Here is an 11,426-nt window from a genome sequence, read left to right on the forward strand (position 1 = left end):
GCAGACTTCTACAGGATATTCTTTAAGACTCAGCCAGAATAGCTTCTCTGCACTTTCCCTGAACCTCCAGGTAGAACTGATCTCTCCCTTCTTTGTGACCTACTATGCCTTGCATAGCATGCTTGCTCTAACGCTCCTTTGAACTTATATGTTCTTGAGTCTGTGGAAGACACTGATAGTTATTTCCCCAATATCCACTCTTATTTTTTATAGCATGAGTCCACTTTCCAGACTTCCCTGCAGGTAAAATTCTGTATACAAATTAAGTTCCACCAATAGGTGCACACATACAGAATTTGAAAGGTAGAAATGAAGCAAAGAGAAGCTTTTTGCTGTCTCAGATATTTTCTGCTGGCAAGCAGAGTCGTGATAACATGGAGTTTTTCTGCACGGTATTCCAGTAACCAGTCAATAGTTTTATGATTGTCAAGAGTCAGTTTTAACAGCAGCAATAATAGCTTCCCAATGCTGCATTTCTGTTTCCTAGATTGCAAGTATGTGGTATGTTACAGATTCAAGAATCTACAAATCAGTAGTTCAATAATTTTGGGGTACCAGATTCCCCACCTCCCTGATGGGGCAGAGGTAGCAGCTCTCTCTGGAAGTCCTTGCTGGAGCCTGCAATCCACTCCTCCACTCCTCAGGATGATTTCATAAGCAGCTCTTCCTCCTATGAAAATACTTTCTACTTGAAATACCCAAGATGGCTCCCATTTCTTGAATTGAACACTGAATGTTAGTGTCTATTTCCCTCACCCTGTTGTGAAATATTAGTAGGCCAACACCATGACTCATTTATCTTGGTATCCTTAGTGTTAGGGTGAGAACTTGTAGTGTGGGATGAGGAAGAATTTTTGATGCAAAGATTAGGATAGAAAGAAGTAAAAAGTTTATTTTACTTTGGGGCAGGGAGAAAGGGGTTGGCACACGAAAGAAAGAGAGCAAGAAAGAAAGAAAGGAAGGAAGGAAGGAAGAAATGCCAGCAGGGGGGATAAAGGGTTTGGGGTTTTTATTGGGGGTAAAGGGAGAAGAAAAAAAGAACAGTTATTGCTGCCAGCTGATAGCAGAAGACAACTTTGAAGTGGCTGCATCTGTTTTTCCTTTGTTTTTTGTCTTCTCTCTGAGGCTGGCTTATCAGGGTCCTTGGAAAGTGGTCTGGGAGGAATTAGAGGGGGCATAATGCACCTTCTATCTGCTCACTTCACAGATTGATAATCAAACAAAGAGGCAGTTGGGTGTTGTGATCTTTCTCTCCAAAGGGGTAATTATGTGCTGTGATCTTTCTTTTTGTCTTTCTGTTAGTTTGTTTTTCTCTGTTAGTTTATTAGTAAGGCCATCCTTTCACTTAGCATCCAAAATTGTTAAGAGAGGCTTCTGGAAAAAGAACCCCCTTAAAGAAGTGGGTAGAGCCACTAACCTGAGTTAGAGAAGGGCTTGTCAGTGGGCTGAGGGCAGGTCTTTTATCTTTGTTTACCAAATGAGTTTTGAGTGCAGAGCTGCTCTCAGACCAACCAGTGGACAAACACACACACTATCAGCAAGACAACACAAAATAGGGATTGCAGGAGTGACTGGAATAGCAGTGCCAGGTTTGAAATAAAGAGAATCAGACCCCGCTCGCTCTTCATGGTGGGAGCAAGGTAAGGAGGGGCCATCCTCCCCCAAAGACCTGTGGCCCCTCAGGAGACCAGGCACAAGTCCAAGAGAGAAGGAAAAGGAAGACTGCACTTCCCCAAAGGGTAGTTCCAACCAACTTATGAGTCGGTTCAGGAAAACTGTGGAGAATGGAGAAAACAGCGAGCACCACTGGGCCCCACACAGCCTCAGGGTATGATGAACACATGGTTGGGGACCAGAAGGGTTGGCCGTGTGGGGGATGCAGGGTACTGGTGGGTGGAATGAGGAGCACAGTTCATGTGACAGCTCAAAAGAGTACAGTGAGAAATCTATGAGCTTTGGTAATCAGATGGACTCAGGATAAAATCCCAGGTCAGTTGCAAATCGCTCTGTGATCTGAGATAAATTCTCTAAACTCAGTGATCCTCTATCCCCTCACTTAGCTGCTGACAGTTATACTTCTTACTCCAAAGAACCATCTCAGGGATTAAAGGGGAAGACATGTGAGACTAAGCTGCCCAGCAGAGGCAGGGCTCTCTACATGTTCAGCCCTCTGCAAGCCCCCTTTCTAACATCCTACTCTCTAGATGTGTCTGAAAGTCTGGTATTTTTTTCTAGGGTTCACACTTTACTCTAGAAAATAGTTAATTTGGTGTTTTGTTTTATTATCTAATCATTGTGTCTAAAAGTAAGGCAATGAGGTTTCTGTGAAAGGTGATTTCTCAATCCATTCAATTGTCTGAAAAGGCTTGGGGCAGGAAGTAAGATTCCCGGAAGTTTTAAAGTGCACAGAAGACGGGAGGTAGGAGGGAGCTGTTCCAGGAAGATTGCTCCTGCCAGCTGGGGAAAGAGTAGAGAACTTGGCCCCACCATTTCTGCGTACTCAAGTAGTCCGTGATCATCAGTGCAGCTATTAGTATTTGAGTCTAAGCCAGTCTTTCTGTGGCATCCCACAGGACTCTGAGTTTAATGCAACTTCTTCTTCCATGTGCCCTTTGAAATCTACTGCAGGTTTATTGTTATGAATTTCTCTACAAAAGGGACTAGAAGGTTTCTACTTAATGAGAGAGATGGCTGTCTCAGGTATCTCACTGGGCTTTCCAACTTGATATTGTCATATATCCTCAGGGTAGGGTATACCAAAGTTCTACAGAAAAGGCCCAAGCCCTAAAATGCTGAGAGGGCAATGCATCCTTTTCATGAGGCTGTGATATTCCATGGGCCCTTTGGCATCTGCTACAAAGCCACTGTTGGGTTCATCCAGGATGAGAAGGACTGAGGGAACAAGGCTCACAGGAATTGGAGGCAGGAAGAAGTAGCCCCTGAAAGGATAGTAGTGATGATGCTTAGATAAAACCTCGGTGGCATCCACTACACAGGAACTTGAAGAGATGGCCCCAATACCTGTTTGAGGGTAGAAATCAGAATTGGGGAAAAAACTACCATGACTGGGCATCCATTATGTGCACAGCATCGTGTCAGGGGCTTCTGTAGTTCACGCAGACTGGGCATGAAACAGTTAAATTGTCAAATCCTGAGTTTCTGCCGGCAGCAGGACTATTTGATGTTACTGCACAGAAAGCATATCCTAGAGTGAATAATTCCTGCACAGCAGGGGAGTCTTTCTTCAGGTTGAACTTTGTCTGGAAGCTGCTCTTTTCTTGTCAGAAAGCCAGGGGCAATGCTATCACCATATTCTCCCACCCCTGCCCTTCCTCCACCAAGAACACAGCAATGGCAGCTCAGCTCCCATGGAGACTCTCAGCTCACAGCAGAGATCCAGAGAGTTGCTACTATGCTTTGCACAAGGGTGGAAGAAAACCTCCTATTAACTGTTCAAGACCATCTGTATCTTTAAGCCCCTACAGATAGGGAGACTAGGATTTCTCTACCATTACTTTAAAAAATAACATACAGCATGGTACTGGCACAAGAATAGAGACATAGACCAATGGATCAGAACAGAGAATCCAGATATGAAACCATCCTCATACAGCCATCTAATCTTTGACACGGCAGACAAAAATATACACTGGGGAAAAGAATCTCTATTCAATAAAAGGTGCTGGGAAAACTGGATAGCCACATGTAGAAGACTGAAACAGGATTCGTACCTTTCATCTCTCACAAAAATCAACTTATAATGGATAACAGACTTAAATCTAAGGCATGAAATTATAAGAATTCTGGAAGAAAATGTTGGAAAAAACTCTTACAGATATTGGCCTAGGCAAAGAATTTATGAGGAAGACCCCAAACGCAATCAGAGCAACAACAAAAATAAGTAAATGAGACCTGATCAAATTAAAAAGCTTCTTTACAGCCAAGGAAACAATCAATAGAGTGAACAGACAACCTACAGAATGAGAGAAAATATATGCATGCTACACATCTGATAAAGGACTAATAACCAGGATCTGTAAAGAACTTAAGCGTAACAGCAAGGAAAAATAATCAAGCAACCCCATCAAAAATTGGGCAAATGACATGAACAGAAGCTTTACAAAAGAAGATTGACCAATGGCCAGCAAACATATGAAAAAATGCTCAATGTCTCTAATCATCAGGGAAATGCAAATCAAAATCACAATGAGATATCACCTAACTCCAATGAGAAAGCCTTTTATTAAAAGGTCCCAAAACAACAGATACTAGCATGGATGTAGAGAGAAAGAAACACTTATACACTGTTGGTGGACTGCAAACTAGTACAATCTCTATGGAAAGCAGTATGGAGAGACCTCAAAGAACTAAGAGTAGAACTACCATTCAATACAGCAATTCCACTATTGGGCATTTACCCAAAGGAAAAAAAAAGTCATTTTATCAAAAGACACTTGCATTGGAATGTTTATTGCAGCACAATTCACAATCACAAAGATGTGGAATCAACCCAAGTGCTCATCAATACATCAGTGGATTAATAAAATGTGGTATATGTATACCATGGAATACTACTCAGCCATGAAAAATGGGGAACTAATATCTTTTGTAACAACCTGGATGGAACTGGAGACCATTCTTCTAAGTGAAGTATCACAAGAATGGAAAAATAAACACCACATGTACTCACCATTACATTAGTACTAATCGATCAACACTTATATGCACTTATGGAGGTAAAACTCAATGGAAATCAAGCAGGTAGAAGAGGAGAAGAGGGGTTGGGTAAACTCACACCTAATGGGTACAGTGCACACTATTTGGGTGATGGGCACACTTATAACACTGACTCAAACTGTACAAAAGCAATACATGTAACCAAAACATTTGTACCCCTGTAACATTCTGAAATTAAAAAAAAATAATGTACATTGAAGTGACCATTGTTTTTTTCCTACCTGAACAAGATGTAAACAAGGAGGAACTTAGAAAGGGATGAGGGCAGTATAAAAACAGGATGCCCAAAGAAGAGGCCCCTCCAGATCAGAGAGTTCCTGAAACCCCGGTGAGGGACTAGCACCACAGCAGGTAGTATTAAGTTGTGGTATTATTGACATATGTCAGGTGTGTTTTTGTATGACAAACCTCTTTTGCAAAGTGTGTCTATTACACGTACAGAAGGGAAGAAGAGACAAAAAAGGAAATAATAAGATGCCACTCCATGTATTTTTTCACAGGAACATCTGGCGTTGAAGGGATTCTAGTAATTCTTACAACCAAGATTCTCATAAGTAGCCTCCTTTTTAGAACATAGACTTACCAAGGGTTATTTTTATTGTCTTATGCCACTTGTTTAAAAAGAGTGTTTCACTTATTTCTCATAGAAACACTAGGATGTAGGTTCACTAGATACATCATTTAGGCAAATGAACAAAGGCCCATGGGTGTTAACTCACTTGCCCAACATGACATAACTTATTAAGTAGCAGAGCTAGAATTCAAGTCCAACTCTAGCTGATTATTTCCAAACTTGTGCCATATCTACTAAATCTTGTGCATCTCCTTGATCTGTGTTCTAATTTGTGAAATATCCTCTTGGAGAAAATGAAGCCAACTCCAGAGGGAAGAACTAGTACCAATAATAATAATAAGATGAAACTACTTAAGTAAATGAAAGGGACAAAATTTCTTCAACAAAACAGAAATGTATATAGAAAAATAAGCACATAAAAAGTTGTTAAACACCATTATTCATTAGGAAAACACCAGTTACAACCACAATGAAATACCTCTGCATGCCCACTAGAATGGCTGACATTAAAAAGACTGATCATCTTAAGTGTTGGTGAGGATAGGGAACAAATGGAACTCTCAAACTTTGTTGGCAAAAATGCAAAATAGAACAACCATCTACCATATGACCCAGCCATTGTACTCCTAGATATTTATTTAAAGTAAATGTCCACATAAAAACGTATACATGAATGTTCACAGCAGCTATGCTTGTGCTGCTATGTATACTGCTATACATAGTTGTATCCATGCAATGAAATAATAGTTAGAAATAAAAAGAAACAAATTATTGATACACTCAACATCATGGGTGAATCTCAGAATAATTGTGCTGAGTGAAAGAAGGCAGATAATAAAGACTATATACTATATGATTCCAATTACATAAAATTCTCAAAAATGCAAATTGATCTATAGTGACAGAAAGGAGATCAGTGGTCACCTGGGGATTGGGGTGGAAAAGGAAAATGAATGGATTATAAAGAGACATGAGGAACATTTGGGTAGAGGGCACTATGTTCCTTATCTGAATTGCAGTGATATTTTCATGAGTGTAAACATATGTCAAAACTCATCAAATTTGTACTGGTTGTTGTATGTCAATTATACCTCAAAAAAGTCAGTAGAGGTAGGCTGACAAGAAGATGCAGTAGTAGGAGGTAGGAAGAAGATAAAACAAAATCCAGCAAGGTAAGTTACCTAAAAAGAAATGCAATATAATGGTTAAGAACCCAAACCTAGATTCAAATCTCAGTTCAACTTTAGGCAAGACACTTAACTGCCAATGTAAAATGCAAATAATGATAGCACCTCACAGGATAGCTGGAAAAATGAAATGAGTCCTAAACATAAAGCCTTAGACCAGTGCTTGGCACATAATAAGGATTCAATCAGCATTAGCTGTTATTATTGTTGCACATATCTTCTCATTTCCTCCAAAGTTAACCCTTTCCCAATAGGAGAAAACTTAAAGCCCCATCCAGCCACCAAGTCCAGAGGCCAGTGATTTCCAAGCCAGGTTTTCTGGTGAATGCTGATTCCTTCTCTTGAACATAACTGACCATGGCTCCTTGAGATTTTGCACCCTAAGTGCAAAATAATGCACCTGACCATACTCAGTATCCAAGGGTCATGGAAACAAAGGGTAACAGGACTTCCTTAATGAGACTGAGGGGAAGCAACAAGATGCTGAGTCACCGGAGTAGAGCATCATCTGGATTCTGTTGGGCCACTCACTCTCATGGATATCAGTTTCTTCCCTGATCAGTAATTCTGTCTGCCCTGGGTTCTACCCACTGGGAGTACTCCTTTGGCTAGTGTTCATCAACGCCAAAACTGAGAGGAGAATCGAGGAGGCTTCCACTATAAGGGACTGTACCACCTGAGTAGTTTATTTCTGTTGGGACCATGGAGATAGACTAAGGATTGCTTTAAGGGTTGAACAAGCACTGGTCTCTGTCTATGAGGCTTGATCATTTCTTGCAGTACAACTCCTTTAAGTCCCTTGTTAGCTGGGCCTGTTGATTGCACGGGAAGGGCCCGGAGGACACATGGGCCTTTCAGTTTGCTGGTAGCCAACACCAGAAATCTTGCCAAATTTTCATTTTTGAATTTAGTCCTCACTTTTCTAGCATCGGTTTCTTGATATCAAACTTGAGGAGTCTATACATCTCCCTAAATCATAGCTTATTGGCTTCTGCCTCTGAGTTTGGAGAACAAAAGCCTGGAGTAGTGAGGCAATGCTCATCTTTCCTACCATGTGGTTCCTGTCTCTGCTTCACTGCTCGTCCAGATGTGCATTTCCAGAAAGTTTTCCAGACAGGGATACAACAGTAGAGTTGCTTAGAACAGCAGTGCCCAAACTTTTTGGGACCAGGGGCTGTTTTCATGGAAGACAATTTTTCCACAGACCAGAGAGGATGGAGGGGGGGTAGTTTTCTGGGATGATTCAAGCACATTACATTTATTGTGCACTTTATTTCCATTATTATTACATTGTAATATATAATGAAATAACTATGCAACTCACCATACGTTGGGCACTCCTGGCTTAGGATCAATTTGGGAGCATCAGGTTTCCCTGATTCTTCTGAATCCTGTCAGATATTCAAGATCCTAATCAGTGTGCTAATTTTAAGGCTGTATTCTTAAGGCGTTTGATTATCTGATTCAACAGGTTCAAAAAGCTAACTACAGGTAGAAAGAAATTAATTCTTTTAACAGAGCTATTCACATAAACCCACCCAGCTATTACCCATCTGTTATCAGATGGGTCCAAATAAATAACTTACTAGAAGTAGGCAATGTTTTGACATTTTTCTACCAGATCACCTAAAGTTCCTATTTTGTGGACAATGCTCTGAGTTCTAGCACACAATTGATAATTCTTTAACCAACTGATTTTCTACCATATGATGAAGATGATTAATATCTCAGCCCAATATGGCAGAGTCTTTACAACTCCCTCCTTCGCCCTGACTCAGCCAGTTTTATACTGGGGGTCTATCAGTCGGAATGTTCCACTCCTAGTACCCATTTCCATATGAGTCAGAACTCTTTTGATTGGAAGTGACAAACACCCATCTCAAACAAGCTCAGGAAAAGGGATGGCTTATTAGAAGGATATAGGAGGTCTCATATAACTGAAGGCGGAAAGCATAGACCTCTGAGGGCAGTGACTTAGCCAGATCTATTCACTGCTCCACAGCCAGTGCCTGGAATCCAGCCTGTTCAACATTAAATGAACAAAAGACCAAACTGCAGTAAAGACAGGGGTGCCACTTGGCCTTCATAATAGCTGAATCCAGTACTTAATGCCTCAGGAAGAGAGAGGAGATGGGACTTTATAAGATATACCTTTTGGGTTCTCTCCCAAGCCCCTTTATTCTAGAACTTCACTGCTCCATCATCTACATGGCGCATGGGGGATCAGCCCCAGGAAGCCACATCCCTACCCTGTGATCCTTCCTGCTGGTCAGAGCTGATTGCTGTATCAGCATGCACAAGATCTAAGTGTGGCTAATCACAACTACTCTTGAATAAATTTTAATTGTGCTTGAGATTCAGTGTCTTTTCTGGTGGTTGGCTTTGTTACGTGTAAATGTGGATGCTGATGGTGGCTGTTTTTCAGAGAGAGAGAGAGAGAGAAGTAAGAAGAACTCAGAAGAGCAGACATTAGAGAGAAACAGACTGCCAAATGCATTTGAGATCTTGGTTTCAGGCCTCTGCCAGACTCAGTTAAATCCCTATATTTGGATTCCATGAGGGAATTCTTATTTCTATAATAATTTCCCCTCATTCTTATAAGCTGGCTGCAGTTCTTTTCTGATACTTTCAACCAACAAATATCTCCCACTAATAATACTATGAACACTGAGAATTCTAGAAGTAAAGAGATTTGCCTATTGTCTTAGTCCATGTGGGCTGCTATAACAAAATACCTTAAACTGAATAATTTATAAGCAACAGAAATTTATCTCTCACAGTTCTAGAGGCTGGGAAGTCCAAGATCAAGGCACTAGCCAATTTGGTGTCTGATGAGGGCCCATTTCGTGTTTCATAGATGTTGCCTTCTAAATGTCCTCACATGGTGGAAGGGGTGAGGGAGCCTCCTCAGGTCTCTTTTATAAGGGCACTAATCCCATTCATGAGGGCAGAGCCTTATAGTCTAATCACCTCCAAATGGCCCCACCTCTTAATACTATCACCATAGGAATTAGGTTTCAAAATATGAATTTAGGGGGGAGCACAAAATTTCAGGCCATAGTATTGGTCCCTCAGAAAATAGACAATAAGGTCTTTACAGCCCCCCCCCCCACTCCTGAGAAGTACAGCATATTAGATAGAAATGGTTTGGGCCATAGATAAAAGAATGCCAAATAATAACAGCTTAAGAAACAGAGAACTTTAGTTCTCAAATTTAACTAGGAGTGGGGAGGCAGGCAGCTCCCAGGCTTCATGCAAGCTCCAACAGGGTCCCCAAGTAGCCAGCCACCCTCAGCTTACTGGTTTTCTATCTTTGTGCCTCTGGTGCTGGAGAGCCACCACAGCTCTGGGCGTCCTGACCGACATTCAGTGGCAAGCCTGAGGGAGCTATCCTTGCCCCCCCATTATATGACAGCCTGATATGTTCCTGGCCCACCACCTGTCTCCTTCTGGATGCAGTATACAAGCAGCTGCAATATGATGAGAAGAGGGATGAAGGTGAAAGTCTGGAGCTGGAATCTGAGCCCTTGTTTTTCTGACTCACTGGAAGAGTCACTAAAGCTTTCAGCATCTCAATTTCCTCATATATTTACAAAGAAAGCAGTTATTCTTGGTCACTGTGAAAAGTAAACGAGATAATATAAAAATGGGCCTAGTTTAATACCTTAAAACTTAAAAGTTTTTCAAAGGTGTTTGAGTCTTTTCTTCCTTCTTCCTTTCTACATCCTATTCCTCCTACAGGAGGAAGTACAAGGGCCAGCTCAAAAAAAGCATGAGCTTTGGAGTCAGACAGATTTTATTTCAAGTCCTGGCTCTACTGTTTATTAGCTTCTGACTCACTTGCAAATATTTATTGGGCACCTACTATGTGCCAGGCACCATTCTGCCTGCTAAGGCTACAAAAATGAATAAGAAAGATATAGCTCATGCTCTTTAGAGCTTATATTCTAGTTTGTTCATTTGTTAAATAAGGATAATAATACCTTACATTCTACTGTTGCTATAATGATTAAATAAAACAATCTATGAAGAATATCTGTGAATACTTGATGCTCAATAAATGCTAATTCTCTCCCCCCCTTCTCTTTTTTAGGCATTATAGTATGGTGGAAAAAGCACTGGGTTGGTGTTAGGAACCTGGCATTCTAATCCTAGCCTGCTATTAACTAGCTATATGACAGCTAGTTAACAGCAGCTAGTTAAGACAAGCAAATGTCTTAACCTCTCTAGATCTCAGTTTCTTCCTTTGTAAAATAGTTATGTTGTACTGAATAATTTATAAGATACTATTGTTTGGATGGGATTCTGTACTTCTCAAAATTAGTCATTAACCTTGATTTATTGCAGAAGAGTAGGTATATTAGCCTGTGTTATGATTTAAAAACAAATTTATAGCTAACGTTCATCAAGGACTCACCATGTCTAAGCTGTGCGCTAAATCCTTATGCTCTTTACTTTAATCCCACAACAACTCTATGAGGCAGGTATCATTACCTTCATGTTATATGAAGAAACCAGACCTCAGAGAAGTGAATTTGGCCAAAGTTGCCCAACTAGTCAAAGGTAAAAGTGGTATTGACACCCACGTCTGACTCTAAAAGCCATTCTCTCTGCCCTCCACTGGTGCTGGGTGGCTTTCAGAGCTTGTCTCGAGCCGAGTGGAACATTCTTAGCGAGTATATAAATTAATCAGCATGTCTGTAAGGAGTGCCTCCTGCATGGTTTGTCTCGGGGAAGACACAGACCGTAAGCCTCGCCCCCTCCTGTTCCCCAGCTCTTATTCTTGGCTTCCTCGCAGCTGCCTCTCCTGGCCACCATTTCTGCGGATGGGTCCATGTGATTGAAGGGAAACCAAATATTATTGTTCAGGAACGATGTTTTTTCAAATTGGACATCTGCTGCTTGTTTAGCTGGGAGTTTGGCAAGTG

Source organism: Eulemur rufifrons, chromosome 8 (assembly GCF_041146395.1).
Source record: "Eulemur rufifrons isolate Redbay chromosome 8, OSU_ERuf_1, whole genome shotgun sequence".
Taxonomy (NCBI): Eukaryota; Metazoa; Chordata; class Mammalia; order Primates; family Lemuridae; genus Eulemur; species Eulemur rufifrons.